Genomic DNA, 14,414 nt, shown 5'->3' with positions numbered 1-14,414 from the left:
AGGTAGCGCATTCCATAACTTAGCTGATGATGATGTAAGAAATAGAATTAAGACCATATTAACTGGTTGTTCTAGGTTATTGAGGGACAGAATGTAATTTCCGCGAAAATCATGAGACGAAGACCGGACAGAAAACTCGGTTGTTTTTCACGTGCAGTAGCAGAAAAAATCCTTCAAAAACAGAGTTTTATACTCATAATATGAAGAAGTTTTGAATGCGCTTATTGCATAGAGATGATATAGAGTTTGCCTTTTTTTCATATGTAAATGGAAATCTTAGTATTCTCTTGTTTGTTTACATTATAGCGTTCTTTTGACAAGAACAACTGACAAAAGGCCAGTTTTGCTACAAGAATAACAGCGAAGAAAGCACTACTTTGTCGCGAATTTTCTATGAAAGAAACTTGTTCAGAAATCAAAAGTCTACGTTAACAGCACACACCAGGCCTATTCCTTAGTATGTCTGGCTGGAAATCTTCTTCTCACTACTTTTTGCCCCGGCTACGCTTCAGCCATTTGATGAGGGCCAGTCTCGTGCTTCTCAAGTTGCCTCGTTCATGCCCAAAAAGAATTCTGGGTAATACTGACATTCCATGACAAGGGAAGATCCCCGATTCTCATTTCATAGATTTTTTTTCTAAGTGTCGGGTCACCCAGTCCTACAGGCAAAACACCGCATCGATTGACGTTTTTAGCTTTCAAAACTTGCCCAAATTGTATCGGTAGGTGCTGGAGGTCGTCCACAGAAAGGCCAGAGAGACAACTTCATTCTTGAACTGCCATGTTTACAACAGAGCATTTTAGGCGTCCCAGTCTGCGTGAAACCATCTCTCACCTCTGTCTCGAGAAGACGAGACACGCACGGTTCTTACGTTACGTTTATGCCTGCAGAATCAACTGAAATCTCAATTCCTTGTAAAAAGTGAAGCAGCATGCATCTTGATTTTTTTGGTAGGCTAGGTATCGGAGAGCTTGAAGATTTACGCATGCGCTGGCGGAATGTTTGAACAAGAGAGAAAATTGCAGTACCTCCAGACGTGGCGCTGGAGCGTCGTACCAAACGAGTCATCCCGGGATTTCGGCCCGTGCGATCGCTTTTGGACGCAGTTGGCCCTTCGCTGCTTTCTGCTACCGACCTTGCCTCCCGGTACGGCATTGAGGGAGGGATATGTCGGCCCCTAAACCATATAAGACAAATCCCACGCCTACTCACAGCTCCAGACCTCCCTTGTCATTACAATTTCAGGTAACATTTCGATCGCTTATATATTCAAGTCACACCTCATTTCCTCTCTCATATGGTAAGCACTAGAGTCGCGCAATACAAAGTGTGCGCACGCGCCCTGCTAAAGGTAACACATACACACACCCACACACAAGTGTAAACTTTCTGTCATCTCGAATTTCACTCTAATTACAAGAACTAATATCAACCCAGGCATACGGATAAATAACTAAATACGAAATATTTAAAGAAACAGACATTTTGAAAAAAGCTGCCATACAAAATGCGTCCTGGATTCTCATTTTAAAACCTGTTAGTTAACTCCGTCAGAACGGATAAAATCAGGTAGCGCATTCCATAACTTAGCTGATGATGATGTAAGAAATAGAATTAAGACCATATTAACTGGTTGTTCTAGGTTATTGAGGGACAGAATGTAATTTCCGCGAAAATCATGAGACGAAGACCGGACAGAAAACTCGGTTGTTTTTCACGTGCAGTAGCAGAAAAAATCCTTCAAAAACAGAGTTTTATACTCATAATATGAAGAAGTTTTGAATGCGCTTATTGCATAGAGATGATATAGAGTTTGCCTTTTTTTCATATGTAAATGGAAATCTTAGTATTCTCTTGTTTGTTTACATTATAGCGTTCTTTTGACAAGAACAACTGACAAAAGGCCAGTTTTGCTACAAGAATAACAGCGAAGAAAGCACTACTTTGTCGCGAATTTTCTATGAAAGAAACTTGTTCAGAAATCAAAAGTCTACGTTAACAGCACACACCAGGCCTATTCCTTAGTATGTCTGGCTGGAAATCTTCTTCTCACTACTTTTTGCCCCGGCTACGCTTCAGCCATTTGATGAGGGCCAGTCTCGTGCTTCTCAAGTTGCCTCGTTCATGCCCAAAAAGAATTCTGGGTAATACTGACATTCCATGACAAGGGAAGATCCCCGATTCTCATTTCATAGATTTTTTTTTCTAAGTGTCGGGTCACCCAGTCCTACAGGCAAAACACCGCATCGATTGACGTTTTTAGCTTTCAAAACTTGCCCAAATTGTATCGGTAGGTGCTGGAGGTCGTCCACAGAAAGGCCAGAGAGACAACTTCATTCTTGAACTGCCATGTTTACAACAGAGCATTTTAGGCGTCCCAGTCTGCGTGAAACCATCTCTCACCTCTGTCTCGAGAAGACGAGACACGCACGGTTCTTACGTTACGTTTATGCCTGCAGAATCAACTGAAATCTCAATTCCTTGTAAAAAGTGAAGCAGCATGCATCTTGATTTTTTTGGTAGGCTAGGTATCGGAGAGCTTGAAGATTTACGCATGCGCTGGCGGAATGTTTGAACAAGAGAGAAAATTGCAGTACCTCCAGACGTGGCGCTGGAGCGTCGTACCAAACGAGTCATCCCGGGATTTCGGCCCGTGCGATCGCTTTTGGACGCAGTTGGCCCTTCGCTGCTTTCTGCTACCGACCTTGCCTCCCGGTACGGCATTGAGGGAGGGATATGTCGGCCCCTAAACCATATAAGACAAATCCCACGCCTACTCACAGCTCCAGACCTCCCTTGTCATTACAATTTCAGGTAACATTTCGATCGCTTATATATTCAAGTCACACCTCATTTCCTCTCTCATATGGTAAGCACTAGAGTCGCGCAATACAAAGTGTGCGCACGCGCCCTGCTAAAGGTAACACATACACACACCCACACACAAGTGTAAACTTTCTGTCATCTCGAATTTCACTCTAATTACAAGAACTAATATCAACCCAGGCATACGGATAAATAACTAAATACGAAATATTTAAAGAAACAGACATTTTGAAAAAAGCTGCCATACAAAATGCGTCCTGGATTCTCATTTTAAAACCTGTTAGTTAACTCCGTCAGAACGGATAAAATCAGGTAGCGCATTCCATAACTTAGCTGATGATGATGTAAGAAATAGAATTAAGACCATATTAACTGGTTGTTCTAGGTTATTGAGGGACAGAATGTAATTTCCGCGAAAATCATGAGACGAAGACCGGACAGAAAACTCGGTTGTTTTTCACGTGCAGTAGCAGAAAAAATCCTTCAAAAACAGAGTTTTATACTCATAATATGAAGAAGTTTTGAATGCGCTTATTGCATAGAGATGATATAGAGTTTGCCTTTTTTCATATGTAAATGGAAATCTTAGTATTCTCTTGTTTGTTTACATTATAGCGTTCTTTTGACAAGAACAACTGACAAAAGGCCAGTTTTGCTACAAGAATAACAGCGAAGAAAGCACTACTTTGTCGCGAATTTTCTATGAAAGAAACTTGTTCAGAAATCAAAAGTCTACGTTAACAGCACACACCAGGCCTATTCCTTAGTATGTCTGGCTGGAAATCTTCTTCTCACTACTTTTTGCCCCGGCTACGCTTCAGCCATTTGATGAGGGCCAGTCTCGTGCTTCTCAAGTTGCCTCGTTCATGCCCAAAAAGAATTCTGGGTAATACTGACATTCCATGACAAGGGAAGATCCCCGATTCTCATTTCATAGATTTTTTTTTCTAAGTGTCGGGTCACCCAGTCCTACAGGCAAAACACCGCATCGATTGACGTTTTTAGCTTTCAAAACTTGCCCAAATTGTATCGGTAGGTGCTGGAGGTCGTCCACAGAAAGGCCAGAGAGACAACTTCATTCTTGAACTGCCATGTTTACAACAGAGCATTTTAGGCGTCCCAGTCTGCGTGAAACCATCTCTCACCTCTGTCTCGAGAAGACGAGACACGCACGGTTCTTACGTTACGTTTATGCCTGCAGAATCAACTGAAATCTCAATTCCTTGTAAAAAGTGAAGCAGCATGCATCTTGATTTTTTTGGTAGGCTAGGTATCGGAGAGCTTGAAGATTTACGCATGCGCTGGCGGAATGTTTGAACAAGAGAGAAAATTGCAGTACCTCCAGACGTGGCGCTGGAGCGTCGTACCAAACGAGTCATCCCGGGATTTCGGCCCGTGCGATCGCTTTTGGACGCAGTTGGCCCTTCGCTGCTTTCTGCTACCGACCTTGCCTCCCGGTACGGCATTGAGGGAGGGATATGTCGGCCCCTAAACCATATAAGACAAATCCCACGCCTACTCACAGCTCCAGACCTCCCTTGTCATTACAATTTCAGGTAACATTTCGATCGCTTATATATTCAAGTCACACCTCATTTCCTCTCTCATATGGTAAGCACTAGAGTCGCGCAATACAAAGTGTGCGCACGCGCCCTGCTAAAGGTAACACATACACACACCCACACACAAGTGTAAACTTTCTGTCATCTCGAATTTCACTCTAATTACAAGAACTAATATCAACCCAGGCATACGGATAAATAACTAAATACGAAATATTTAAAGAAACAGACATTTTGAAAAAAGCTGCCATACAAAATGCGTCCTGGATTCTCATTTTAAAACCTGTTAGTTAACTCCGTCAGAACGGATAAAATCAGGTAGCGCATTCCATAACTTAGCTGATGATGATGTAAGAAATAGAATTAAGACCATATTAACTGGTTGTTCTAGGTTATTGAGGGACAGAATGTAATTTCCGCGAAAATCATGAGACGAAGACCGGACAGAAAACTCGGTTGTTTTTCACGTGCAGTAGCAGAAAAAATCCTTCAAAAACAGAGTTTTATACTCATAATATGAAGAAGTTTTGAATGCGCTTATTGCATAGAGATGATATAGAGTTTGCCTTTTTTTCATATGTAAATGGAAATCTTAGTATTCTCTTGTTTGTTTACATTATAGCGTTCTTTTGACAAGAACAACTGACAAAAGGCCAGTTTTGCTACAAGAATAACAGCGAAGAAAGCACTACTTTGTCGCGAATTTTCTATGAAAGAAACTTGTTCAGAAATCAAAAGTCTACGTTAACAGCACACACCAGGCCTATTCCTTAGTATGTCTGGCTGGAAATCTTCTTCTCACTACTTTTTGCCCCGGCTACGCTTCAGCCATTTGATGAGGGCCAGTCTCGTGCTTCTCAAGTTGCCTCGTTCATGCCCAAAAAGAATTCTGGGTAATACTGACATTCCATGACAAGGGAAGATCCCCGATTCTCATTTCATAGATTTTTTTTTCTAAGTGTCGGGTCACCCAGTCCTACAGGCAAAACACCGCATCGATTGACGTTTTTAGCTTTCAAAACTTGCCCAAATTGTATCGGTAGGTGCTGGAGGTCGTCCACAGAAAGGCCAGAGAGACAACTTCATTCTTGAACTGCCATGTTTACAACAGAGCATTTTAGGCGTCCCAGTCTGCGTGAAACCATCTCTCACCTCTGTCTCGAGAAGACGAGACACGCACGGTTCTTACGTTACGTTTATGCCTGCAGAATCAACTGAAATCTCAATTCCTTGTAAAAAGTGAAGCAGCATGCATCTTGATTTTTTTGGTAGGCTAGGTATCGGAGAGCTTGAAGATTTACGCATGCGCTGGCGGAATGTTTGAACAAGAGAGAAAATTGCAGTACCTCCAGACGTGGCGCTGGAGCGTCGTACCAAACGAGTCATCCCGGGATTTCGGCCCGTGCGATCGCTTTTGGACGCAGTTGGCCCTTCGCTGCTTTCTGCTACCGACCTTGCCTCCCGGTACGGCATTGAGGGAGGGATATGTCGGCCCCTAAACCATATAAGACAAATCCCACGCCTACTCACAGCTCCAGACCTCCCTTGTCATTACAATTTCAGGTAACATTTCGATCGCTTATATATTCAAGTCACACCTCATTTCCTCTCTCATATGGTAAGCACTAGAGTCGCGCAATACAAAGTGTGCGCACGCGCCCTGCTAAAGGTAACACATACACACACCCACACACAAGTGTAAACTTTCTGTCATCTCGAATTTCACTCTAATTACAAGAACTAATATCAACCCAGGCATACGGATAAATAACTAAATACGAAATATTTAAAGAAACAGACATTTTGAAAAAAGCTGCCATACAAAATGCGTCCTGGATTCTCATTTTAAAACCTGTTAGTTAACTCCGTCAGAACGGATAAAATCAGGTAGCGCATTCCATAACTTAGCTGATGATGATGTAAGAAATAGAATTAAGACCATATTAACTGGTTGTTCTAGGTTATTGAGGGACAGAATGTAATTTCCGCGAAAATCATGAGACGAAGACCGGACAGAAAACTCGGTTGTTTTTCACGTGCAGTAGCAGAAAAAATCCTTCAAAAACAGAGTTTTATACTCATAATATGAAGAAGTTTTGAATGCGCTTATTGCATAGAGATGATATAGAGTTTGCCTTTTTTTCATATGTAAATGGAAATCTTAGTATTCTCTTGTTTGTTTACATTATAGCGTTCTTTTGACAAGAACAACTGACAAAAGGCCAGTTTTGCTACAAGAATAACAGCGAAGAAAGCACTACTTTGTCGCGAATTTTCTATGAAAGAAACTTGTTCAGAAATCAAAAGTCTACGTTAACAGCACACACCAGGCCTATTCCTTAGTATGTCTGGCTGGAAATCTTCTTCTCACTACTTTTTGCCCCGGCTACGCTTCAGCCATTTGATGAGGGCCAGTCTCGTGCTTCTCAAGTTGCCTCGTTCATGCCCAAAAAGAATTCTGGGTAATACTGACATTCCATGACAAGGGAAGATCCCCGATTCTCATTTCATAGATTTTTTTTTCTAAGTGTCGGGTCACCCAGTCCTACAGGCAAAACACCGCATCGATTGACGTTTTTAGCTTTCAAAACTTGCCCAAATTGTATCGGTAGGTGCTGGAGGTCGTCCACAGAAAGGCCAGAGAGACAACTTCATTCTTGAACTGCCATGTTTACAACAGAGCATTTTAGGCGTCCCAGTCTGCATGAAACCATCTCTCACCTCTGTTTTCTTTCAAAGGCTTGCCTTTACCCACATTCTAGCTTTATGATGCCAGCCTGGGGGCTTCTGTAGACGGAAATGGCCCGACAAACCAGTTATAAATTATAAACTTACCAGATTTGTGCCAAAATCGCCAACGGTTTACCTTGTGACCACGTGATTGCTTATCATGAGCCCGCATTGACTCAAAACCAAACATTCTCAATTACTACTTCGTATATGGTGAACCTAAGTTTAGCATTAGTTTGTTTATTCCCAAAGAGCAAGGATGAAAGCACTTTTGACGTAAAGGGTTAAGGTTTTGTCTGGTGCTTACAATTTATTCTTTTTGACGACAAAGAGGAGGTAAAACTCTGTGCTCTGCGAGTTGTGTGTCCTCCAATCCCGCCGAAGCAAGTTTTGTGTTAAATTTGTAGTAGCTGTTAATGTTACAAGGATTGTGCAGCACTCTCACAGGACTCTGAGTGAAGTAATCAGTAAAGAACGGAGAATGTTTTTAGGTAAGTTTATATAAAACTATAGAGTCTTGTATAATTATGCAGTATTAGGTTATCTGTTAAAAGATGAGTCGCTTTACACTTTAAAATAGCCACCAATTGTCAAATTCCAAAGATAATTAGATTTGGGGATAACAGTCTCGGTAATTTTAGGGATAAGGGATGACTAAAACCCCCCTAACAAGGCCTCCTGAACGTCCATTCGTTTGAAAACGGAATCTAAAAAAACTCTAGCTCGGACGGCTGGAATCGTTACAAAGTTTTAGTCTGTTGTTCGAATCCTCGGAATTTTATTGGTAATTAAAAATACTTAAAATTTACCGTAGTGTGTTTAAGATTTTTAATACGTTTTAGTCCAAGACCCGAAAATTTGGAATTTCTTACCACTTAATTTTAAATGAACATGTGCTTTGATACATTTTCTAAACCTTAGGTCTTATACTTCAATTTGATATACCACAGCAATTTTGTATGCGCAGCTTTAACATTAAAATCACGTGATAAGATTACACAATCAATGTCTCAAGGAAAAAGCGCATATTTTGACTTTCACTATCGATTAAACTGGTACACACTTAAAATGCTGTGATTTCTTAGTACTCATATTAGTACCGATATTCTAGCCTTGTCACATTCATCAACAACTAAAAGGAGCAGTTTCGCATGCACCACTTAGCAACTTTGCACATTATAATTGCTTTAATACGTAAACATGTTCACGCTTTCTTCTGATGTTCTTAATACCTGTGCAGCAATAAGATTTATTAACAATACACAGTCAGTTGCCGTGACTCAATCATCTTCACAGTCATCAGCAGAGTCATCCACTGGTTATTTGTCTGGCTGTTCCTCAGGTTGCTTTGTACAATCCTTTAACTGGCACATATCAGTGCATGGTAGTCTGTTGTTGAGACAGGTGCAGCTTGGCAACTTACACAATCTTTTACAATCGCATGACGGGAGCTCAAGCACAGCCTTGGATGCTGGTTCTCCACTCATTCAATCGATGGCCAGTTTCCCGTCTTCCATGCACCATCTATTTCCAACGGTTGAGAGAATTAGTTGAGAGCTTTGGTCACAGTGCTGATTGATAATTTGCATGATCACAGTGCTTTGGTAGTGTCTTGACACGGTGGAAGCTGGTGTGGTTCCAACTCTCCTTTCCTAGAACAAAGAGGCGGTAATGCAATGCATTAACATTCTTCGTTACAGGGGCAAAGGAGTACATCGCGCATATGAATTCTTCGAGATTCTTGTAAAAGCTAGTCTGATAACTACCATTCCATACCGAGCTGTTCAAAGGACTCTTTGAAGACAGGATTGGCCTTTTCCACCTTTAAAGTGGTCAGTTTTCCTTTTCCAGGAAAGGCACTGACGGCTTCGTAACCTGTGATCTGTTAAGGAGGCTCGCTAGAGTTTTAGGGCCGCGCGCAAGCTGGGCACTAGAGTGGCGCGGAAAGCCTGAATCGCACGTGTTTTTCTGATTTTTGGGACGTCAGCGTGACCAAATCTGTGAAATTAACTGCTAATTTTCTCGCGTTCCCTTTGGTAATTTTTTTGAAAATTGTCTCAGTTCTAACCACATGCAGTTCCTATCAAACACCCTATATTTGTTAAAATCAGTCTGAGTTAATCGAAAATATTTAGAAAAATGACAAATTACAAATTATTGCTGGTTTTCACTCACGTGATCAACAGCCATGTTTTTCAACGAAAACAAAAGGAAGCGTTTGCATAATAATAGAGTTAAATTCCCGGAGGATTTGGTCGGGGCACCAACATGGCCGCCTTTTCTTTGTTTAGGGCACCAACATGGCGGTCGTGACGTCATGTGAAAACCGAGAATTGGATAAACCGTGTAGATACCCTTGGTGAACCGTGACTCAGTGAAAACACGAGTGGTCAAGTGTTTAATGGAATAAATCAGTCACCTTATGCAATCATCGCAGTTAACACAGGACTAGTCAGTGCCAAAGACGACCGGTGTAATTTTCCTTGTCAAAATGACAAAGTCAAGTCTTGAATGGATGAGCGTATTGTGACATGATATGCAATGCCATGGCAAACGGTCCATCTTACCGTACATTGCTTCAGTGAAGTGACAAAGGGTTCAGAGTAGTGTGAAATGGCTTATTTTATCTGGAAATGGTTAATCGAGAAGTGCAATGGTCTAGCATAACATTCATCAGCTTACCGTAGTGTGAAACGGTTTCGATTGACCCCGAATGGCTGGCGTCACTCGTGAACAACACTTACCCCATCCCCACAGCGTCTCTCGTAACCATGGAGCTGTTCGAGAAGCCGCTATGGGGATGGGGTAAGTGTTGTACATGAAATGGCTGTACCTCATCGGTTGGAGTTAATTTGACCTCGGACCCAAGCTCCGTGTCCGGTTCGGTTATCAGCAGCTGTTAAATTCATCAGCTATCGTGGAATCGGAAGCAGAAAATGCTCATTTCCAGCCAAGGGGGGTGTGGGGATTTTTGACGACGAAACATTCACCGAGGTTTGCAAATGATGGGGCTTTAGATTTGCGTGAAAAAATCGCGGCTGGGATGGATTTTCGAGTAGCAAACCGCCTCCGAGCTGACTATGGTCGAAATCTTAGTGTGCAGCCTTGACTTCGTATTAGAACATTAAAAACACGGAATTTCCCGAAACGCTAAAATAAGCTCCAAAAGGCACAAGAATACACCAGAGGTGAGTCAGTTTTATTCAATTTATTAAATGAACGTTAACTTGAGCGTTTTTTAGGCTTCATAATCGACGGTATTTTATTTTCCATACAAAGTCTTATAACGCGTTTAAATTCTCAACGGCCGTCTGTAACACAACACCGCTTGCACTCAAAGGTCATCTTCCCACCAGTAATTAATTATTACACGCTCTCTAGTGACGCGAACTTGGGCTGCCTATGGTCAACCCTTTTTAACAGTCACCCAAACTAGAGGAACAAAACAACGACCGCGACTATAACCGCCACTAATGAGATAGAATATCCGCGCGCAATAAATAAAATGAGTTGTCTGTCTAAATCCCAACATTGACACCATAACAAAAGACAGGGATGTTTAAAAAAGAAATTGCATTGTTTGCTGACAGCGTTTTAATGACTGCTCGACTTTGCACTAGCTTGCGGTGCACCTTAGTTATCACTCACAGCCAGCGCTATCTTTGAACTTTCCTGACTGGGTGTCATTTTACTGCTTCAGCCGAAATTAGCCACTGCACAATTCAAAAGCCGCAGGAAGCCAGAAGGGAAGTAAATTTTTTTTTCCAGACGGCATCGGTATTCATAGGGTCGACCACAGCAAAAAAAACGTTTCGGCAAAATTCCCAGTTAGAGTTTCTCATCCATTATTTAGTAACCAGACAGCAAATTCTTAGCCTGAGGAGCGGGTCCATTGGGTAGTCCTGATAGCAGGCTTCAGCTGCAAATCTCGTGACACTCTAGCTAACATTTTGATCTTATTCAGTTCTAGCTAACGCAGCTAACGCAGCCTTCCTGATGCTCTCGCCCGCACGCAGTTCGTTGCATTAAGTAAGTTTCTCCCGAGCAATTTCTTTTACCTTTAATGTACGATCTACTAACTTTGTCACATCCATTGCTGACAAACAGCGATTTGAATGTTCATCGCTGTTTCTCAGCAATGTCGGCAATGGATACTCGCTGGACCTTGAAACATGGTCAAAGAGAAGCAAAATTATCCGTGTGGCCATCTCCGGAGTTTGAGCGTGACTGATGCCGGAGAAGTGTGATTTTATCGGGGAGATGTGAGGTAAGCTAGAAATTACTTTCCAGCCTTTCTTTTGTTTATGTACGAGTGACAACCCGGAAAGTTGAGAAGTCGCTTAAATCGCATTCAATCTGGCAAATAACCACACAAGAAGCGACAAGGTCACCAGGATAATAAAGTACAGCTTTTTAATTGAGAACTTTAGCCTGTAAATATCTTTTCGAGTGTTTGTTTTTGGGATTCCCATACAAGTCCTTATAATTTTTTACCCTCCGAGTCTGCAGCGCCTGTGAAAGAACAAAGTGCACTCATGAAAAGAGCTTTTTAGGTCCAGGTTCCTCTCTTCAGCCTTTTTGTGAATCGACGGCTCGCTTCACTGAACATTGCAGGCCTCTGGTAACTTAATTGTGCCCTCTACTGTAATTCATGCGAAAAATGGCTCAATGAAGAGCAAAGCGGAAGGAAATGTTTCACTGAAGGAAGTATATGTGAAGAGGCTGCTTTGGACGCAAATCAAAATATTTGACTTGTTGAAATGTGAATATTTAAATTTCTTTTGCCTTTCTGGAATCGAGGGGATGATGATCAGGTCAAACAAATCTTTTCTCGTCGTTCCGGCATTACTGTAAAAATTGTTGGTGAAGGGTTCAGATAAACTTCTAAGGATCATTTGGGACGGACCAACTTTTCAAAGGTTCCACTATCGTGCCCATGTGTTGATCCAGCACTACTCAAACATATCACGCTGCTTAAATCGCTTCAAAATTTTAACAACTTCAGTTGTATGGGTATACTCATCTAAAGCCGCCAAGTACTAAAATTCACCAATGTTACGCTACGCACGGTTTTTAGTTGGTTTTAGCAAGCCATTGACATGATAAATCTTAGGAATTGATGGTCTCACATGAATCACGTTCTCTTCCACAGTTACCTACTGCGCATATTATAGCGTTCGCGTTTGTCACACTAGGATCAGTTTCAAGAAATTGTAATATTCAACTTATTCCTTATCTTGGCGTGTTCGTTGAAAAATTGTCATAAATCTCCCATCACAGCAAAGATTAATAAACATATCCTCACAAAGAACTCATACCCACCCAGTGGAAGCCAGTCACTTTAAGGCTTTAATCGCGCAATGGAGTCGAACGCAAGCTTTTGATTTCATTAACCGGAGAGGGATGCATTTTTTTAATTTCGAATGACATGAGCGGAAGTATTAAGGAGTGTCTTTGACATCCGCCAGTGTAAATGATACGGCACGAGAGGTTTCAAACATTTGTTCAAGTACAAAAAAATTATTTCAGTTTCAGTTGATCACATCTTCTGACTACAGTTTGAACAGATCTTCTTGCTTTTTGCTTGTTAAAAGCATCCTTTCCGGCCTTGGAGATGTTTGCTCTCGATTTGCAATGAGGAAGAAAGAAATTTGCCTGGAAGTAAAATATTCCAGTTGAGTATATGTTTGTAGTTTAAACAAGAAATCTCAGCACGCGCTTTTATAGGTTGCTATCTGTTACTTACTTATCGGCTGGTTTTCCAAACACTAGATTTAATTATTCAAGACATCCCCGTATAAACTCAGCCGGAAGAGAAATGTGAAAATCGCTTACTCCTTTTCGAACTTGAAGTACAAAACATCCATTGGCAGTTCCCGTAATGATTTTTCTCACAGCTGATATGTTCATTTCTTTATCTATTTAGGGGTGGCAAATGGTACCTCCAAAATCTTCGCACTCGCAAACTTTTCATCCGATCTCAAAATCTCGACAACCTCTGCGAAGAGTCTTGCCTGTGTTGGTCTTGGTCTCGGATTCGCAAACAAGGGTCTCGGCGAGTGTCGGATTTTACCATTCGTCGCCCCTCTATTTGAAAAGTTTAGCATTGCGTTACTTTACTTGAAACGCAAAACGACAGTACTCCTGGTCACAAAAGCCTGAAACTTCTCATATTCTACAATCAGATGGCAAAAGCCTTGGGACGCTCACCCTTTTAGGTTACTTTTCTTACTTAGTTTGAATTATTGCCTCCGGCCTCTCTCCCAGAACAATGCTGCCAGTTGTAACTAGTTGTAAATAGACATTTCCTAGTCTTTTTCAATATTGATTGGGTGGGGGACTCCTTTTTTTTTTAAGCTTTAAGGGGAATTTTAATACTAATGCCGTTTGTTTATGAAATCGGAGAGGTTTTCAGGCCAATCTTTGCGTTGCGTCCCAACTACTTTTGCCTGCATTGCCTTGTAGCTTGTCTCTCTGTCTTTAAAGAACTTGCTCGATATCTGGGCCCAGGTTTTCAAAAACCAATTTTTACACTACTCCGTGATTAAATACCAACCATGGTTTGAATTTTGCTCGTCAAGAACGCTTTAATAATCTAATTTTTGTAGAGAAGTACACACTAACTAAGGTGCAGAGCTCTCAAGTCTTAAGGTTTCCAAAGAGTGAGATGCTTGCTGGAGATTTTCCCCAAAGACGTATTTTAGTGGCCTGTTTTTCTTGAGCCGGAGGTGCCAAACAATTCGGATCATTATCAGCTTCTGTGCAAAGTCCCCTATATACGAGAATTTAACTAAATAAATATATCAAAAGTGCCCTATGTAACTCTTTGTCGAAAAAATACACTATCCACCTACGGTGGGTAAAGAAATGAAAGAGGCGGCATTTGCCATAAGCCCTTTAAGAATTTTACAGATTTATGTTATAGGTTTGGAATACGAGAAACGCCATAAAACCTTAGGGACTTTGTATCCCTTTACCACGGACAATTTATTACAAAATTAGTTATAGTGGCGACATGCTATGGAACAAACTTCCGTGTAATGTGAAGCAAGCAGAGTCCCTGACGAAATTCAAATGTCTTCTTAAACAAGTACTCTAGGTCACGGCATTTCGTGGAGAGCAGCTTTTTATTTAGAATTTTGTAGTATGTATGTATGTATGTATGTATGTATGTATGTATGTATGTATGTATGTATGTATGTATGTATGTATGTATGTATGTATGTATGTATGTATGTATGTATGTATGTATGTATGTATGTATGTATGTATGTATGTATGTATGTATGTATGTA

Source organism: Montipora foliosa, chromosome 2 (assembly GCF_036669935.1).
Source record: "Montipora foliosa isolate CH-2021 chromosome 2, ASM3666993v2, whole genome shotgun sequence".
Classification (NCBI taxonomy): Eukaryota; Metazoa; Cnidaria; class Anthozoa; order Scleractinia; family Acroporidae; genus Montipora; species Montipora foliosa.
The sequence above is the reverse complement of the archived record's forward strand: the minus strand, read 5'-3'. Positions refer to the sequence as shown.